Here is a 19,579-nt window from a genome sequence, read left to right as displayed (position 1 = left end):
ATTTCTGATTATTATTGATTGGTATTTATTATTGTTGATTTAGTTCTCTTTGTTTAATTAATATGCTCTTTGCAGACATGACGACGGGTAGAAGTGTTGCGGATCATCCTATTGGTCGTGGTCGTGGTCGTGGTCGTGGTAGAGGGAGGGTTTCTGCTGGTACCCCTGAGAATTCTGGATCCTCTCCCTCTACTCTAACTATCTCGGTGACGTCACAGGTTGTGGGTGCATTGAGCCAGTTGTTCATCATGGTCCCTAATTCCAACTACATCCCTACGTCTACGGTGATGCCGCCGCCTCCATCTGCTCAACAGCCCAATGTCTCAGCGATGCCGCTTCCAGGGACAAACACTGCGACCATGGAATCCTCTCACGGAAGTGACCCAGCTAATGCCCCTCCACCACCTCCCATCGTACCATTAATGATTTGACCTGATGGCAGAATGGCATAAGTACTATTTTAAGTCTTCTATATGCTGAAAGTGTATGATAATTGATTCTAGTTTTAGTGGATTTAGGGTTGTAGGTTTGAACTGCCAAAGTATTTAATATATCGTGATTAGTGATTCTTGATAGTTGATTCTATTTTTAGTGGATTTAGGGTTGTATGTTTAACTTGCTGAAAGTCTTTGATATATCCTGTTTATTAATTAATTCTTGATTATTGATTCTAGTTTAGTTGATTTATGGATTTTGCTTCTTGATTATTGACTGTTGTTCATTGATTGTTAACAATTGGTACTGTTTAAAGATAATTGTTGATGGATAGAATTTGTGGCGCATTCTAGTTATAGATTAAACTCTACCAAAATTTCTAAACAATTCTCTATATATTATGGTTATTTGCTTCTAAAATTTTAATTTATATTACCATATTGGTTTGTTTATGAAGTGTTGATAGGATTGCGCCAAACAACAACGCCTATACTCAGGAGATGACCAATGTCATCAAGCTGATGTACGACCATCCATGGTCGAGCTACAGGAAAATCCCCTCTAAGACCAGAGAGCGATGATTTCAGAAGTGGGCGGTAGGAACTTAATATAATCAAACCTTTTTAGCTAGTTTATATCTTCTATTTTGTTTAATACGATACATTTTGATTCACTATTTTTAAATTTCTTTTTGCAATTGAACTTTATATGGGACAAGGAGCACGATCTCATTATTAGGAATATATACAACCATCGTATGGGTAGACAGCTGCAATAGATATTGGAGGATGTACGTGAGAAGAGCAAACACCTCACTTCCTGACTCCACCTAGAAATCACTACAAGAAAATGTTGAATATCATCAGATTTTGCGTCGGACGTTAGAAGCGGGTTTATCGGCGGATTTACTGGCGGATTTGGCAATAAATTCATTGGATAAAAAGGTTACCATCGGATTTGATTTTTCGATAGTAAATTCGCTAGTAATAATTAGAGGAAAAACAAAAAAAATTGGCGCTTAGATTACCATGGGATTTACTATCAAATTTATCTGTCGATAATCCCTTATTAGTGTAACGCTGCATTTTAGTCACTTCAAAGCGTTACAGTCGGTAATCTTGCCCTAAATTTGAACCGCAAACCCTCTCCTCTAACCTTCTCCTCTCTCTCTCTCTCTCTCTCTCTCTCCCTCTCTCTCTCTCTCCCTCTCTCTCTCTCCCTCTCTCTCTCTCTCTCTCTCTCTCTCTCTCTCTCTCTCTCTCTCTCTCTCTCTCTCTCTCTCTCTCTCTCTCTCTCTCTCCCCCAAACCACCTCTGGCAGCCCCCTCCAACAGCATCGGCCACCACCAACTGCGTCCAAAGACTGTGTGAACTTAGTTAGGTGTTGCTTGCGATGCGTTGGTTGCTTTGTCGCTATCATTTTCATCCTCCCGCCACTGCTGCCGCTGTCGTTGCTCCCTTAATCGCCGACTTGTGTCTCTCCTCCCTCCTCCAGGTAGGTTGTCTTCATCCCTCTTTCTATTCCATCTTCATTTTTACTTCATTTTAATAAAAAAATTCCTAACTCCTTTTCAAACTCTAACCCTAAATCCTAATTTATGGTGTATGTCTATGTTCCTGTTTTATTTTGTTTTTGTTCTATTTTTATTAGATTTTAGGATTTGTTTTGATTTTGTTCTTTTTTGTTTATTCTGATTTTGGTTTTAGGATTTATTCTGGGTTCATTATTTTATTTTAATTTTAAAATTTATGATTTCTAAATTTATTATTTTCTTTATGATTTTTGTTCTGATTTATTCTTAATTTTTTATTTTTTTTCTGTTCTTGATTTTTGTTTTTATTTTTAGTTTGTTCTTAATTTTTGTTCAGAGTGTTGTTGTGACCTGTGAGGGTTGCCTTCTGTGGATGTTTTCGAACTGAACTGTGGTGGCTGGACAATATGACTAGATGAGACTGTGACTCTGTGAGACCTCCCATTTGCCTCTAATTTCAATAAGACTTCCTCTTTCTCCCTCTGATTTTGACTTCAATCCCTTCCTCCCTTTATTTTCTCTATCAAGTACTTTAATAATGTTCAATAAATCTGTTGTATATTTGTGTTATGTTGTTTTCTTCTTTATTTTGTTCTTTGATGTATTAATGTAAAAATAATGATTCTGCTGAGTGCTAGATTATTAAAATTTAAAACAATTATTGAATCTTCTTTTTCAAATTGAACTAAATTAATCTAGTTGAATTTTATTCTTGTATATTCTGTTCTAGATTGATTAAATTTTGCTCTGCTACATAGAAAGCATGAAAAGTGATGTGAACTTTTATTTTGTTATACAATAACTTAGCGACATAAGAAATAAACTCTGATATAAATGTGATTGTCCAATTAGGTGTCCTATTATCAATAGGATTGGCTTATGCAATTGAAATTGTTAGTGGTCTAATGATGATGCTTGATTATTTATTTTGATTGTTTTGATTTTAATATGTTTGTCATTGATGTTGTTGATTTTTTTTTTTAAATTGTTTTGCCAAAGCAAGGCTTAAATCCTTAATCTTTGAAGGTGGCTGATTCACTGCTAAATAAAAGTATATATTGGCTTAGTGGCAACAGTTATACATTTTGGTGACTCTCACCAAATGAGAATAGTGACCAAGAAGCTTGTGTATATGAAAATTTGTTTAATTAGATAATCCACAAGCAACAACCAAGAAGCTTGTATATATTGTTTAAACGACTGAATTTTTGTTACTGTTGAATTTTTTCGAACTAAATTGTTGTGGCCTTTAACTCAATTGTTAAATTTTTTATATTTTGAATTTTTTTCTTAACTGCAATGTTAAAATTTTGTAATTCCATTGAATTCAATTATTGAATTTTTGTTGTTATATCTTCTTTTTAACAAAAATGACATTAAGTGAATCTTCTTCAAGGATCCCCTCTTTTCGTAAAGATTTTTTAATAGATGAAGAATATGATGATTATTATATAACTCGTTCAGACTTTAGTTAATTAGTTGTTTATTACAGTAGTTTAGTTGTTTTATTTACTACCTGAATTTACTTTATTGTCATATAAACTTGTAAGTTGTGAATTTGTGTTTTGATTTGTGAGTTGAGTGGTGAATTTGTGTTATGAGTTGTGACTTTTGATTTGTTATAATTTATGATAGCCACGGATAATTTGGTTTATTTGGAATTTTATTTCATTATTTGTGAAATTAATTTTTTGTTATATGATTTCTTATAATTTTTATTTTTTAATACAGGAGGATTAACAATTTTTTTAAATTTAAGTTTATCGTTCGGATTTACCAGTAGATAAACCCAACGGTAATTTTAATCTAATTATTAATTAATAATATATTACCATTAGATTTACTGGAAAAAAAGTCTGATGGTAAAAATTACCAATGAAAATTTTTCGGCGGTAATTAGCGGCAGACAAAAAGATCCGCCGGTAAATAACTACTGGCGAGATTTATATTGTCAAATTTATTCCAACGATAAACATGTTGCCGGCGGATTTTTTTAGTAAATCTGCCGATAAATCTGAGATATTTAGCATTTTTTCTGTAGTGAATCAAGAAGACTCTGTACGTTCACTGGGAGACCGATGAGGGATTCATGCATCGGCATCTCACAAACAGAGCTAATAGGGTATCGGTCAGGTCGTCCATATATACTGGAGGCTCAGTAACCTTCACAAATACTAAGGCCAAGTTGGTATGTAGCTTTTCTAATTTTGTTATGAACATAGTGGGCATCCTAACAGGCTGTTTCAATGCAACATGTGTGGTCAAAGTCGTTGGATCGCGATGCGACCTTGGCGAAAACATTCAAGCACACTCACACTTTGAAGGAGAACAAAGAGAGATTTACTGATCATTATGTGAGTAAACATCTAATCTTGTGATATAAAATTTTTAATTAACTGTACAGATGTTGTCCTAATCATAATAACATGTGTTACACAGAAGTCCTACACGCAGAGACTGGAGACCGAAACTCAACAATCTCAGCAAAGTGGGGAAGACGCCAGTGACTCTGCTGTTTCAGTCATCGATCCTAATGCAGTTTGGCGCGAAACCACCTCACCACTGTACAAGAACCGCAATTACGGACTGGGATTGTTTTTCACCAGCAGCCTCCACTCCTCCACGTTTGCCTCTGCCACCAATCAAAACGTCGATCCCGAGGAAGGCATTAATTTGAGGCTACAAGTGCAGGAGCTCACCTGGAGCCTTCACGAACAGCCTCAGGAGCTGAACGAAACTCGGGAGAGATATCAAAAAATTCTCACACGCGTGATGGACATGGATGAGCTCAGGCTAGAGTGGTGGGAGCAGGTGGAACGACTTCAGCGGATGGAGCAGTAGATGGCGGTGTACCAGGCTCAGATGGGCGCTAGTGGCAGCGGCACTGCTGGTTGCACACAGACATCAACGCCTTCTTCGCTGCCTCAGTAGGACCACGGGATTGACGACGACTACAAGATATTTAGGGTTTAGAGCTTTGTTTTACTGTTTTCATTGTATTTGATTTATTTGACTTTTAATTTATTTGAACATTTAATATTTAATAATATTACATAATTAGTTTCTATTATTTATAATTTGACCACTAATTGTGTGAAAAATAAATTTAAATAAAAATTAAATTAAAAATTAAAATAAATTGTATCACAATATTTTTTTAAAAAAAATTAACATTATCCTCGGATTTACCGATGGTATAATCCCATGATAATAGTGCAGGAAACTATATATTGTGGCGCTAACGTTACCGTCAGAAAAATCTATCGATAACCAAAAAGCTTTTTAGGCAGATAATTTGTCGCAGAATCTAATGGTGATTACCGTTAGACGAAAAAATTCAACAGCTGGTTACTGGCAAGATTTATATCATCGGATTACTTCCGACAGTAAATTTATCGGTAATTAACTTATCATCATATTTTATTTGTCTTTCTGACGATAATTTTGTCGGTACTCAATATTTTTTTGTAGTGTTAATCGATTAGCAGTTAGACTAATTTGATTGATGGTTTAAAACCAAAAACCAGTTTGTTCAATTTAAAAATAAAGAAACTAATTTAATTATCATGTGAAAATTAATAGAGCAATTTAATTATAATGATTAAAAGACAAATACCTCTACTTTTAATTTAGTATATGGTTAATATGTGTTTTAAGAATATATTTTTAAAATATTATAAACAAAACTATTTGACTAATTTTTTTGTAAAAATAAATTTTTGTATTTCAATACATTTAGAATATCATAAATTTTAGAAAAATATTATTATACTCTTACTATATATTCTAAGAACACATTTTAGTTGAATTTTTCATGCAAATTTTTCTATATTTTTGGAGAAAATGATAAAAAAAACTCATTATGTAGACTTACGTTTAAAGAATAAAAAGATATATATTTCCATTATTATGATGTTTGCCAAATAAAATTAATCTTTATTAATCTTTATAGCGAGTTGCAATGGTACTTTTTTTAAAAAAATTAGTTTTATCATAAACTAAATCTCTTGAAACCCAAAATAAAACTTTATTCTTTGTCCTAACAATATAAAGTAGAAAATGGGGAGGATGGCTCAGAGAGCGGACCAAATTGGAAGAAGAGTGGAAAATAAAAAAGAAAATCGGAATCCAAACAGCAATAACAACAGATCTGGAAAAGGTGGAGAACAAAAACCAGTATCTATTAATTTAATGTTGGAATTTGCAAACCTCTCTGTCTAAGATAGAAGTTCACAAAAAAGGGATGAGGAGAATGAGGTTCAAAGCTCTTGTAGAGTCTTGACCAGTAAGAAAAAAGAAGGAAGAGAGACTGCAATAATTAAAGGATTGGAGGCTATAAGGAGTGGTGGAAAAGAAAATAGCAGAATTACAAATCAGAACAAAATGGAGGAGCTAACTTTCTCCATTGGGGTGGTGGACGCAAAGGGAGAGAAGGAAAATTCGAAGAAATTGAAACTGAAACAAATAGCTAGAAGGAAAAATTCGTATAGTGCAATCTCGGGGAGTAAAAGGAGGACAAAAGGGAGCAGCGGTATAGCAAGCTATAAGAAACAGTGCTCGGAGAAAACGGCTGAATCAGAACAGGGAGTGGGTGCCACCCAACAATTGGTACCCAAGGAGGTATGAAGATGGTGATGTGGAATTTTCGAGGTTTGATGAAACCTTTGACAGTTCACAACATCAAAGGGATTAATAAGTTCCATTCTCCCGAGGTATTATTTTTATCCGAAACAAAAAATAATATCTCGACTGTGGAAGGAGTACTGCGGAGGATAGGTTTTCAGTCTTGCTTTGCAGTGAACCCTACTGGAATGGTAGGAGGTTTGGTCCTGACATGAAAGGAAGGAGTTAATGTACAAATTTTGAACCATGATACATTTTTCATTCACTTTATCATAGAAAGCCAACAGAAGGGTAGGAAATGGAAAGTTATTGGTGTTTACTTACACACTGATGAGGCTGGAAGAGATGAGCAATACACAAAACTATTGCAGATTATGGCGCATAAGGTAGACCAAGTGTTATTAATTGGGGATTTCAATGCTATCAGAGCGCACCATGAAAAGGAGGGTGGTAGAGCTAAATCAGATGGCTCCATTCAAAAGTTCAATAATTTTATTAATACGGGAGGACTGGTTGACAAGGGATTTGAAGGAGAAAAATTTACTTGGAATAATAGGTAGTTTGGAGGTAATTTTATATAGGAAAGGCTGGACAGAGCTCTTGATTCAGTGGCATGGAGGTTTGAATTTTCTCATGCCTTTATCAAACACATAGATGACTTAGATCGGACCATAAGGCATTGCTATTATGCTCACACAAGGAGGAAAGGAGATCTAAAAGAAGATTTCGATTTCAAGAGTGATGGTGTGAGAAGGAAGAGGTTGGCAATTTAATCAAGCAAGCTTGGAGGCACGAGGTAGTGGGGTCAGTGATGTTTAAGTTGGTTGGGAAGTTAAAGTTTTGCAAGCACAAGCTAGTGGAGTGGCAAAGAACCTCTAATTCCAATTCAAATTCAAAAATCATGAGCCTTAAGGAGAAGATATCAGATGAAACAAACAAAGGGCAGCTTGCAAATGGAACAACAATTCGTATTTTGGAAGCTGAACTTGAGAAAGCTTGTGAGCAAGAGGAAAGGTATTGGAGAGAAAAATTCCAAATACAATGGCTGAAATAGGGGGGATAAAAATATGACGTTCTTCCACTCCAAGTTTCAAGCTAGGAACAGAAGGAACAAAATTAAAGAGTTTAGAGATGAGGATGGGGGGACGGCATCGGATGCGAAGGGCATTGCTTAAATCGCTCAACGGTATTTTGAAATATTTTTCTCAACTAACTTTCCTAAAGATCCTACTAAAGAGTTACAAGGAATGCCTAGAAAAATAACAGCAGCAATAAACCGAACTCTGGGAGGCCTATTTCAGAAAAAGAAATCAAATCAGCTGTGTTTTTAATTAACCCTTTTCTCAGCTCCAGGTGAAGATGGTTTCACGGCTAAATTCTTTCAACACTTTTGGGAGACTATCAAAGGAGATGCGCTCTGTGCTGTCAAGAGTTTTTTCAGTGGAGGTAGAGTACTAAAAGCTTTCAATCATACCAATGTCTGTCTAATCCCTAAAGTGTATGATACTAAGTCTTTGAAACAGATTAGACCTATAAGTCTTAGCATTGTAGTTTATAAAAGGTTTCATATTCCAAAAAAGTAACATCCATACTTACATGAAATTTCTTGGTGTGTGGATTGAAACATTTATAACCCTTTTGACTTGGGGAATAGCCAATAAAAATACATTTTTCTGCCCTTGGATCAAGTTTACTTCGATATGAAGGCGTATGTAAAAAAACAGTGCAACCAAATACTTTTAAAGGTAAGTCAGAATGCAACCTACATGCTGGAAAATTTTTTTTCAAAGTATCCAACGGTGTGCAGTAATTTAACACACGTGTGGGCATTCGATTTATGAGATAGGCTGCTGTTAGAACAGCATCTCTCCATAAATACTTTGGAATATTACCCTCAAACATAATGGCACGTGCTGCTTCAAGAAAGTGTTTATTCTTCCTTTCAGCAATGCCATTTTGTTGGGGTGTATTGGGGCATGTTGATTGATGTTGAATACTTTTCTTTTGAAGAAATTTACCAAGATTTTTATTAAAGTATTCAGTGCCATTATCACTTCTTAATATTGAAATTTTTATGTCAAATTGTGTTTTTACCATTGTTGAAAAATGCTGAAAATTTTTAGAAACCTCAGATTTTTCATGCATGAGATAGATCCAACATAGTCGTGTATGGTCATTGATAAACGTTACAAACCATTTTTTTCCAAATTGAGTTGTTATTTTTGATAGACCCCATACATCACTATGAATCAAGTGGAAAAGTTTAGATGCATGATAAGGTTGAGAGTAATAAGGAGCTCTATGACTATTTAAACGAATACAACTTTCACATTTAAGTAAGGAAGAATCAATATTTTTAAACAAACTTAGAAACAAATGTTTGAGATATGAAAAACTAGGGTGTCCTATTCTATTGTGCCAGAGAATTATTTGGTCCTTTATAGGCATAGAACTTATACCACTAAATCCTTGAGCTATTTTATCCTCCGAAATATCCTCAAAGTGATAAAGCCCATCCATCATCTTAGCACTGCCAATAATCTTCCCCGAAGTCCGGTCCTGAAAAATACCATGATTGTCAAAGAATGTCACAGCACAATTGGAATCTTTGCAGACTTTACTAATAGAGAGAAGATTACAAGAAAGTTTTGGTACATGTAGGACATTTCTTAGGTCAATGTTTTTGGACAGTTTAATTGTACCTTTTTCCAGCAATAGATGAAAAACTACCATCAGCAACTCTAATTTTTTCATTTTCAAAGCAAGGAGATAACTTTTAAATAAAGGAGAGAGGCTGGTCATATGGTCAGATGCACCTGAATTGACAATACATGGTGCATTCAAGTTTGAGGTGCAGTTAAGGGACATAGGAATACTAAGATTACCTGTTTGAGCCAAAGAACTGCTAGGAGTACTAGACACAAAACTGGAATTTAACAGCCTTATGAGCTGCTCAACTGTTCCTTACTCAATGATGATTTTTCAGCCTCATGAGCAGTTGGGGTAGAGTGTATCTTGGGACCAGGTTTGCTGCCTTTAAGATGTACTGGTTTTCCATGAATCTTCCAGCAGGTTTCTCGGATGTGACGAGGTTTATTGTAGTGGTCACACTAAAGATTGGAGGGGTGCTTCTGATTTGATGAACTTTTAAGTGCAACAGGTGCCACTAAAAGTGCATTAGACTCCAAAGAGGTCTATTCAGTCTTGCCTTTTCCCATCATCACAGCTCTACGAGTTTCTTCTCTTCTAACTTCAGCAAATACTTCTCCAATTGAGGATAGAATTGCTCTTCCAATAATTCTGCCACGAACTTCATCTAGCTCCACGTTGAGGCCTGCAAGAAACTGGAATATCCTCCCTTCTTCCACTATTTGTTGGTGGTGTTTGGCATCAGTGGCTAAATTCTACTTATAGTTATTGAAGTGGTCAAGATCCTACCATACCCGCTTCAATATGTGAAAATATTTGGTGACATTGTCACTCCCTTGTTGAATTTTTTTAGCTTTTAGAGTAAGTTCATAAATCTGGGATTTATTCCCAAGATCAGAGTACATCTCCTTGATACTATCCCACAATTCTTTGGCTATGGTATAGTACATGTAGTTACTGCTGATATCCTCCTCCATTGAGTTCACCAGCCATGTCATCAACATGGAATTTTCAGTATCCCACACATGATATTGTAGGTCAGTGATGTTAGGCTAGCTTCGCTCACCGGTGAGATATCCAATCTTCCCTCTTCCACGAATATACATCTGAACTGATTGAGACCACCTAAGGTAGTTTGACCCATTGAGTCAAAATATGGTGATCTAAACTGAATGAGAGTAACCTCTAACTAGTACCCGTTGCTCAGATTTTAAATCTGATGGAGTAGGAGTGGTGTTCTTCTTCTGTTCATGATTAATGACTGAGGAACTGTCAGTCATAGCTATAAATCAGAGGCACATTGCAGAGATCCTGCTCTGATACTAGGTTGAAGTGTTTGAATATATTATATTATCAAATGTACAGGAAATCAGCATCTTTTTAGAGGAATTACAGAAATAAAAATTCGTAAAAAATAGGAAAGAAGGGAAAAATACTAGCCTAAAATAAAGGAAAGATTTCTAATCATAAAATTCCTAAAATTAAGCTAAACCCAAAAAGGAAAAGTTTTATAATTAATTCTATTTACATAAAAGATTCATGAAAGGAATTAGGAATCTGATTTTGATTTGATCTAGTCAACAAGAGGATTGCGAGGGTCTATCCTATCTGCTTCATAGAGGAGAACAGAGCCTAGAGTTTTCTGGGTTGAAACTTAATCGCAGATGTCCTAAAGTCAGCCACTAATTTTTTGCAGATGATTCAATTTTGTTCAGTAAGGCTACGGTCAAGGACTGCCAGAGTTTACTCAGGTTCTTAAGTAAATATGAAGAGTTTAGTTGACAAATAGTTAACTTAGACAAATCTTCAATCTTTTTTAGCAGGAATGCGCCCACCCAAACCTGAGATATGTTGTCTGAATTACTACATGTTCCACACGTGGGTAATGGTGGACGAAATTGTGATTCGTACTCTTTGTACTTGTATGAAATTTAATTCGAGAAAATAGCTCTTTACTATATGTGGTCACAACTCCGTTCAACTAACCAGCAAGTATACTGGGTCGTCCAAGTAATAAACCTTACGTGAGTAAGGGTCGATCCCACAGAGATTGTTGGTATGAAGCAAGCTATGGTCATCTTGTAAATCTCAGTCAGGCAGATAGTAATTGATTATGGATTTTCGAAAATTAATAAATAATAAACATAAAATAAAGATAAAGTTACTCATGTAATCCAATGATGGGGATTTCAGATAGGCGTATGGAGATGCTGTGCTCCTCTTGAATCTCTGCTTTCCTACTGCTTTTATCCAATTTTATCACTCCCTTCTATGGCAAGTTGTATGTAGGGCATCACCGTTGTCAATGGCTACATCCCATCCTCTCAGTGAAAAAGGTCCAAATACTCTGTCACAGCACGGCTAATCATCTGTCGGTTCTCAATCAAGTTGGAGTAGAATCCCTTGATTCTTTTGCGTCTGTCACTAACGCCCAGCCTTCAGGAGTTTGAAGCTCGTCACAGTCATTCAATTCTGGAATCCTACTCGGAATACCACAGACAAGGTTAGACCTTCCGGATTTCCATGAATGCCGCCATCAATTCTAGCTTATACCACGAAGATTCTGATTAAGGAATCCAAGAGATATGCGCCCGGTCTAGGGTAGAATGGAAGTGGTTGTCAATCACGCGCGTTCATAGGTGAGAATGATGATGAGTGTCACGAATCATCACATTCATCAAGTTGAAGTGCAACAAATATCTTAGAATAGGAATAATTCGAATTGGATAGAAAATAATAGTAATTGCATTGAAGCTTGAGGTACAGCAGAGCTCCACACCCTTAATCTATGGTGTGTAGAAACTCCACCATTGAAAATACATAAGTGAAAGGTTCAGGCATGGCCGAATGGCCAGCCCCCCAAAACATGATCAATAGTCTCCTCAGATGAAGAATAAAATAAAACTGAGACCAAAGATGTCTAATACAATAGTAAATTATCCTATTTATACTAGACTAGCTACTAGGGTTTACATGAGTAAGTAATTGATGCATAAATCTATTTTCGGGACCCACTTAGTATGTGTTTGGGCTGAGCTTGATCTATCCACGAGCTGAGGCTTCTTTTGGAGTTGAACGCCAAGTTGTAACGTGTTTTGGGCGTTCAACTCCGGGTCGTGACGTGTTTCTGGCGTTTTACTCCAGATAGCAACATGGAACTGGCGTTGAGCGCCAATTTACGTCGTCAATTCCCGAATAAAGTATAGACTATTGTATATTGCTAGAAAGCTCTGGATGTATACTTTCCAACGCCATTGAGAGAGCGCCATTTGGAGTTTTGTAACTCCAGAAAATCCATTTCGAGTGTAGGGAGGTCAGATTCCAACAACATCAGCAGTCCTTTGTCAGCCTCCTATCAGAGTTTTGCTCAAGTCCCTCAATTTCAGCCAGAAATTACCTGAAATCATAGAAAAACACACAAACTCATAGTAAAGTCTAGAAATATGAATTTAACATAAAAACTAATGAAAACATCCCTAAAAGTAGCTTGAACTTACTAAAAACTACCTAAAAAATGCCAAAAAGCGTATAAATTATCTGCTCATCACAACACCAAACTTAAATTGTTGCTTGTCCCCAAGCAACTGAAAATCAAATAGGATAAAAAGAAGAGAATATACTATAAATTCCAAAATATCAATGAATATTAATTCTAATTAGATGAGCGGGACTTGTAGCTTTTTGCTTCTGAACAGTTTTGACATCTCACTTTTTCCTTTGAAGTTCAGAATGATTGGCTTCTCCAGGAACTTAGAATTTCGGATGGTGTTATTGATTCTCCTAGTTAAGTATGTTGATTCTTGAACACAGCTACTTATGAGTCTTGGCCATGGCCCTAAGCACTTTGTTTTCCAGTATTACCACTGGATACATAAATGCCACAGACACATGACTGGGTGAACCTTTTCAGATCCTGACTAAGCTTTGCTAGAGTCCCCAATTAGAGGTGTCCATGGCTCTTAAGCACACTCTTTTGCTTTGGATCACGACTTTAACCACTCGGTCTCAAGCTTTTCACTTGGGCCTTCATGACACAAGTACATGGTTAGGGACAGCTTGGTTTAGCCGCTTAGGCCTGGATTTTATTTCCTTGGGCCCTCCTATCCATTGATGCTCAAAGCCTTGGATCCTTTTTACCCTTGCCTTTTGGTTTTAAGGGCTATTGGCTTTTTCTGCTTGCTTTCTCTTTTTCTTTTTCTTTTTTTTCGCAAGCTTTTGTTTTTCACTGCTTTTTCTTGCTTCAAGAATCAATTTCATAATTTTTCAGATTATCAATAACATTTCTCTTTGTTCATCATTCTTTCAAGAGCCAACAGTTTTAACATTCATAAACAACAAGATCAAAAATATGCACTGTTTAAGCATTCATTCAGAAAACAAAAAGTATTGTCACCACATCAATATAATTAAACTAAATTCAAGGATAAATTCGGAATTCATGTACTTCTTTGTTCTTTTGAATTAAAAATATTTTTCATTTAAGAGAGGTGAAGGATTAATGGAATTATTCATAACTTTAAGACATAGTTACTAAACACTAATGATCATGAATTAGAGACACAAAATATAGATATGTTGTCTAAATTACTACACGTTCCACACGTGGGTAACCAGAATATATACTTGGGTTTACCGGCTATAGTGCAGAGGTAAAAAAAATCCACCTTTAATTACATCAAGGATAAAGTGCTATAGAAACTGCAACATTGGAAACGGACTCTACTATCATCGAGTGGAAGGGAGGTTCTTATTAAGGCGGTGGCTACAGCAGTGCCTATTTATACTCTCAGTTGCTTTAAACTCCCAGAGACACTAATAGAAGACATACAAAGAGCCATTTTGTAGTTTTGGTGGGGCCAAAAAGGATCAAAAAGGAGGATGCAATGGATTGGGTGGAGAATTACTTGATCTTAAAGCTTTCAACCTTTTGGTCCAAGAGCTAAGAGGGTCTCAATTTCAAAGATCTTAAAGCTTTCAACCTTGCAATGCTAGCCAAACAAGGATGGAGACTACTTACAAGAACAAACTCTCTAATCTCTAGGGTGTACCGAAGTAAATATTTCAAAGACTCCAATTTTCTCCTCGCAGAAGTTGGAATCAACCCTTCTTGGGGATGGAGAAGCGTAGTAGAGGGCAGAAAAGTTCTGGAAAAAGGAATCCTATGGAGGGTAGGCACCGATTCAGATATCAGAATAAGAGAAGATTCATGGGTTCGTGATTATCTGTCTATTACTCCAACTACAGAGACTAATTCAGAGCACAATCCTACATGGGTTTCAGACCTAATTTTACCAACCAGATCATGGAACCATATACTAATACAAGAACTATTCAGACCAGAAATTGCAGAGACTATCATAAACACTAAAATCCAACAAGGTGATGATGAGGTTACCTGACTAAAGGAGAAACGGATGCTATTCAGTAGCGTCTGGGTACCAGCTAGCGTTCCAATTCTTCCACCCCCAATAGAGTTCCTGCCATAACAGTGTCAAAATAAGCAACTATGGTCTGATATTTGGAGCATCAAATGCCAACCCAAGATAAAAGTTTTCCTTTGGAAAATTATGCATAAAGGCTGAGTGAAAGACTTCCATTAGTGAGTCTATTATGTCAGTGATGCAACAGGTTCCTTGAAACTGTTGCGCATTGCCTCTGGATGTGCACCGATGCTGTTGAGGCCTGGAGAATCACTAATCTACCTATTCCAGCTTTAATTGAAGAACCATGAATTTAGTAGAGTGAGCTTGACAAAAATCTAAAGTTTGGTAGCAATGTGACGAATAAGAAAGAGCTCGCAGCAAATGTATTATGGCAGATTTGGAAGACTTGAAACGAGACTCTATTCGAAAACCAGAGATGCCATCCTCTTTAATTGGTTTATGCTGCTCGCTACGCCATGGAAGAAGACCGACACCTTCCTTGACATTTCTTCCTGGAGATCTCCTTCACTTTTATTTACTTTACCTTTTGGTTTAGTCAAGGTTCTGAAAACTGGACCGGACCGGCCAGTTCGACCGGTTTAACCGCAAACTGGTGACGCAAATGGTCCGGTCCTCCTGTAGAAACGTGCTGGGAAGAACCGCTGAAGAACCGGTAAACCGGCCAAAAACTGGCCGGTTGGACTGAACCGGTGACCGGCCGGTTCTGCATAAACGATGCCGTTTTATTGTTTTTTAAAAAAATCCTTAACCCGACCCGACCTGCTCGTGGAGCACCCCACCCCCCTTTCTTCCCCCGACCCCATTCATTCATGATTCATCTTATTCTGAATCATCTCACAGTGAGAGAAGAGTAAACCCTAGCCGCCCAGTCGCCCTCCTTCGTCACTGCGGTCTCAGGTCATCAGTGCCACCGCGTCGCCTGGTCCTCAGCCCAAGTAACCCTCCATCTTCGCCTGGTTCCCTGCCCAGTAGCCCTCCATCTCTATCGTCTTCATTTTTGCAACACTAGCAAGCAGTAGCCCTCTCATTGTCTTCATCATCGCGTGGTCCTCAACAATCAACACCAGTAGCCCTCCGTCGACCCCAGGTGAGTGACTCGTCCTCTGCACATCTTCTTTGTTTTTCGCCTCTATGAAATTGATACTCTGGGAACTTCGACTTCCTCTGTGAACTCAGATTTCAGTTTAATTGTGAATTTTTTCTGTTTGTTGGTTAGCATGACTATCAAAAAATCTGTTTGTTGGTTAGCATGAGAAATAAATAATCTGTTTGTTGGTTAGCATATTTCTGTTTGTTGGTTAGGGTGAGAAATAAATAATATGAAAATTAACTGGCTGGTCTTCTATTTTGCAGCTCAATTTCTATTTGTTGCTCAATTTCTGTTCGTTCCTCTCCTCAAATTTGTTACTCTATTTTTGTAAATAAGCTGAAATTTGTTGCTCAATTTCTATTTGTAGCTCAATTTCTGTTCATGCCTCTGCTCAAATTTGTTACTCTGTTTTTTGTAAATAAGCTGAAATTTGTTGCTCAATTTCTGTTTGTAGCTCAATTTCTGTTCGTTCCTTTGCTCAAATTTGTTACTTTGTTTTGTAAATAAGCTGAAATTTGTTGCTCAATTTCTGTTCATTCCTTTGCATAATTATTGACTGGCTGAATTGCTATAGGCAGAATTGCTGTAGGCAGAATTGTTAATGTTCATTGCTGTAGGCAGAATTGTTAATGTTCATTGTTGATGCTGATTTATATCAAAGTGGCGGTGGTAGTAGTGGTTTTTATGCTGCATCTCTTGATTCTTCTGCTGAACAGGGTGGGAATGAAGGTGAAAATTATCCCACCGAAGCATATTTGCAACAAGTTCTTGCGGATTTTGATGATTGATAACCCATGTAGTTGGGATTTAATATTTAGATATGCTTTTATTACTATTTAACTTTTGAGTTTGGATTTTGATAAGATCATATTATGTATTTGGTTGATGATATTTTATGTAGTGTTTTAAATTTCGAAGATATTTTAAGATTTATATCAGACTATAATTATATTTTAGGATGTGTGTTTATAATTTATTTATTATTGTATTTTAAAACGATTTTTTCGGTTGAACCATCGGTTGAACCGATTAGACTAATAAACCAGTAAACCAGTAATTAAAGCAGTTTGATGACTGGTCCAATTTTCTGAACCTTGGGTTTACTTTACCTTTTGGTTTTCTTTTTTCTATTGAATTATGTATATGACTTAAATTGAATCGTTCCAATTTTACTCTTGTTATACTATCCATTTTTGGATCACCCATTTTCATTCAATGAAATGAATTTTATCTTAAAAAAATATATAAAATAAAAAATGAAAAAGGAAATAGAAAGCGGAATGAATGGAATAGGATTTGATTCTTTTTATTTGATGTTTATAACAAACTAAAATTGATAATATTCTACTTTTTTTATTTGATCGTTAATTTTTTTTCTTGAAAAAAGAGGAAATATTCGCAGCAGTGAGATCTTACTACCGCTGAAATATAAATCATGTTACCCTCCTAAAGGCGCTTTTATTTTTATTATTGAAATTTTAGTAGTGTTTTTAAATAATGTGAAAAGTTAGTGTATTTTTTTTAGATATCATAAATTTAAAAGTTAGATTTGTAATTTTTTATTTTTATTTTTTTGATGTGTTAGAAATAAGAAACTAAATTGGAGAAAGGATTTGTGTATTATTGAGTGTATTCAAGTTGTCTATTCAAGTTGTCTCGAAATGATACAATATAAAGGATATTTATAGATAATAAGAGAATCGTAATAATAAAGACATAATCTCCTATAATAAATATTCATATATACTAATTGATTCTAATTGATCCTAATTATATTCTAACATCTCTTCTCAAACTCAAGTGACAACTTGAGTTTGAAACTTATTTAAAATAACGAAATAAAGAGGAAAAAACTGCATAAACTGATAAAACGGGTGCAGACAGACTGCCAGAAGGAAGTGCAGATGGAACTGCTGCTTGTTTGAAAGAAGCGCAGACGGAACTGCCGCTTGTCTGGAGGAAGCGCAGACGGAACTGCCGCTTGTCTGGAGGAAGCGCAGACGGAACTGCCGCTTGTCTGGAGGAAGTGCAGATGAAATTGCTTGAAAGAAACGCAGATGGAGCTGCAACAAGGAAACGAAATGCAAATGGAACTGCCACGAGAAAACGCAGAGGGAACTGCCACAAGAGAACACAAACGAAACTGCCATGAGAGAACGCAGATAGAACTGACAGGAGAGAACGCAGCGAAACTACCGAAGGAGAGCGAAAACTATATGATTTCTTCATGAGAATAGGTAAACAGCGATGACGATGGTGTTTGATCATACGACTCGAAAAAAATACAAGACAGGAAAAAATAGGCTAGTTAGTGATGAAGTGAAAAAATATCAAAGGAATGACAAAAGGGAAAGAAGAATGGCATAAAAAAATGCAAAAACTACGGTGATTTCACCGCAAGAATTTATGTATTATTGAGTGTATTCAAGTTGTCTCAGAATGATACAATATAAAGGGTATTTATAGGTACTAAGAGAATCGTAATAATAAAGACGTAATCTCCTATAATAAATATTCAGATATACTAAATAGTACTAATTGATCCTAATTGATGCTAATTATATTCTAACATGATGCAATCTTTTTTTAAAAAAAATATAAATCTGAGAGTCAAATTTGTATATTAGTGTTGAAAAAATGTTAAACATATAAATCGGACTCTTCGTTTTATTTGAAAGCGAAAAAAAAATTATTTCAAACACAAATCGGATTCTCCAATTTATGCACTATGAAAATCTAAGGGTTCGATTTGTTATTTAAAATAAAATTAAAAATTTTAATTCATATAAAAAAATTACACCAATTAACTATGATATTAAATTACATATCATTTTTTATTTCTAAAAAAATACTGGTTAATTTTATTTAAAAAAGATATATACAAATTTCAGATAAATTTGTTGATAGAATAAAAGTAGAAAGAAATAACTTTGTTTTTCGAAAATTCATAGGATATTTTGAGAGCAAAATCAATTATTTGTTCTGTTTGCATTGATTACACTTAAGAATAATAATTTGTCTTTATATTATTTACTATAGTTACTTACTTTTTAAATTTTAAAAAATTTCTTTATTTAAAATAGTATAAAAACTTATTATACTATGACAAATATAGAAAAGAATAGAACAAATTACTAATTTTGCTCTACAAAACACCAAGGAATTTCTCTTCTTTTTTTTTTCGTCTCTATTTTGTAAACAAAGTACTACTTTTCTCTAATTCTTTTTGTAACATGTGGCAGTTATGAAGGTAGAAATTAATAAAGGAGTTATTTAAGGAGGCATGTGTTATCCAAAGGGAAGAGAGGGTTGACATGCCTCTTTCAAATGCCAACCTATATAAGCCACACTTTTTTCTCGTGTCTCCTTGTGCCCTTTACTTCTTTGTATTTATGCTGCTGTTTTCCCCTAAAACTAACAACCTGATCTTGACTTCCCACCAACAAACACATAGGTTAATTATTAACCATGTCTTCGTGGGATCATTTCTTGATGAATTGTATCCAAAAGTAATATTCTTTATAGAGCTATTTTAAGTTATGTGCTATTATATTAAACTAAACCCTAAAAAGAAAAATGTTAAGGAATTTAGAATTTATTATTTTTGTCTATTAATTAATTATTAATTTAATTTTTTAGTATTAATTTGAATTAGTTTTTTTAGTTAAAAAGTTTTTGTAATAAAATATTTTTATTCAATTTAAAATCTATTTAAATACATCTTTTAAAAAAATACTTTTATTAAAAAAACAATTATTTACTTTTTTTAAAAGTTAGCAATATTTTATTTAAAAAAATAAAAACAAA

The sequence above is a fragment of the Arachis hypogaea genome, chromosome 3, assembly GCF_003086295.3.
Source record: "Arachis hypogaea cultivar Tifrunner chromosome 3, arahy.Tifrunner.gnm2.J5K5, whole genome shotgun sequence".
NCBI lineage: Eukaryota > Viridiplantae > Streptophyta > Magnoliopsida > Fabales > Fabaceae > Arachis > Arachis hypogaea.
The sequence above is the reverse complement of the archived record's forward strand: the minus strand, read 5'-3'. Positions refer to the sequence as shown.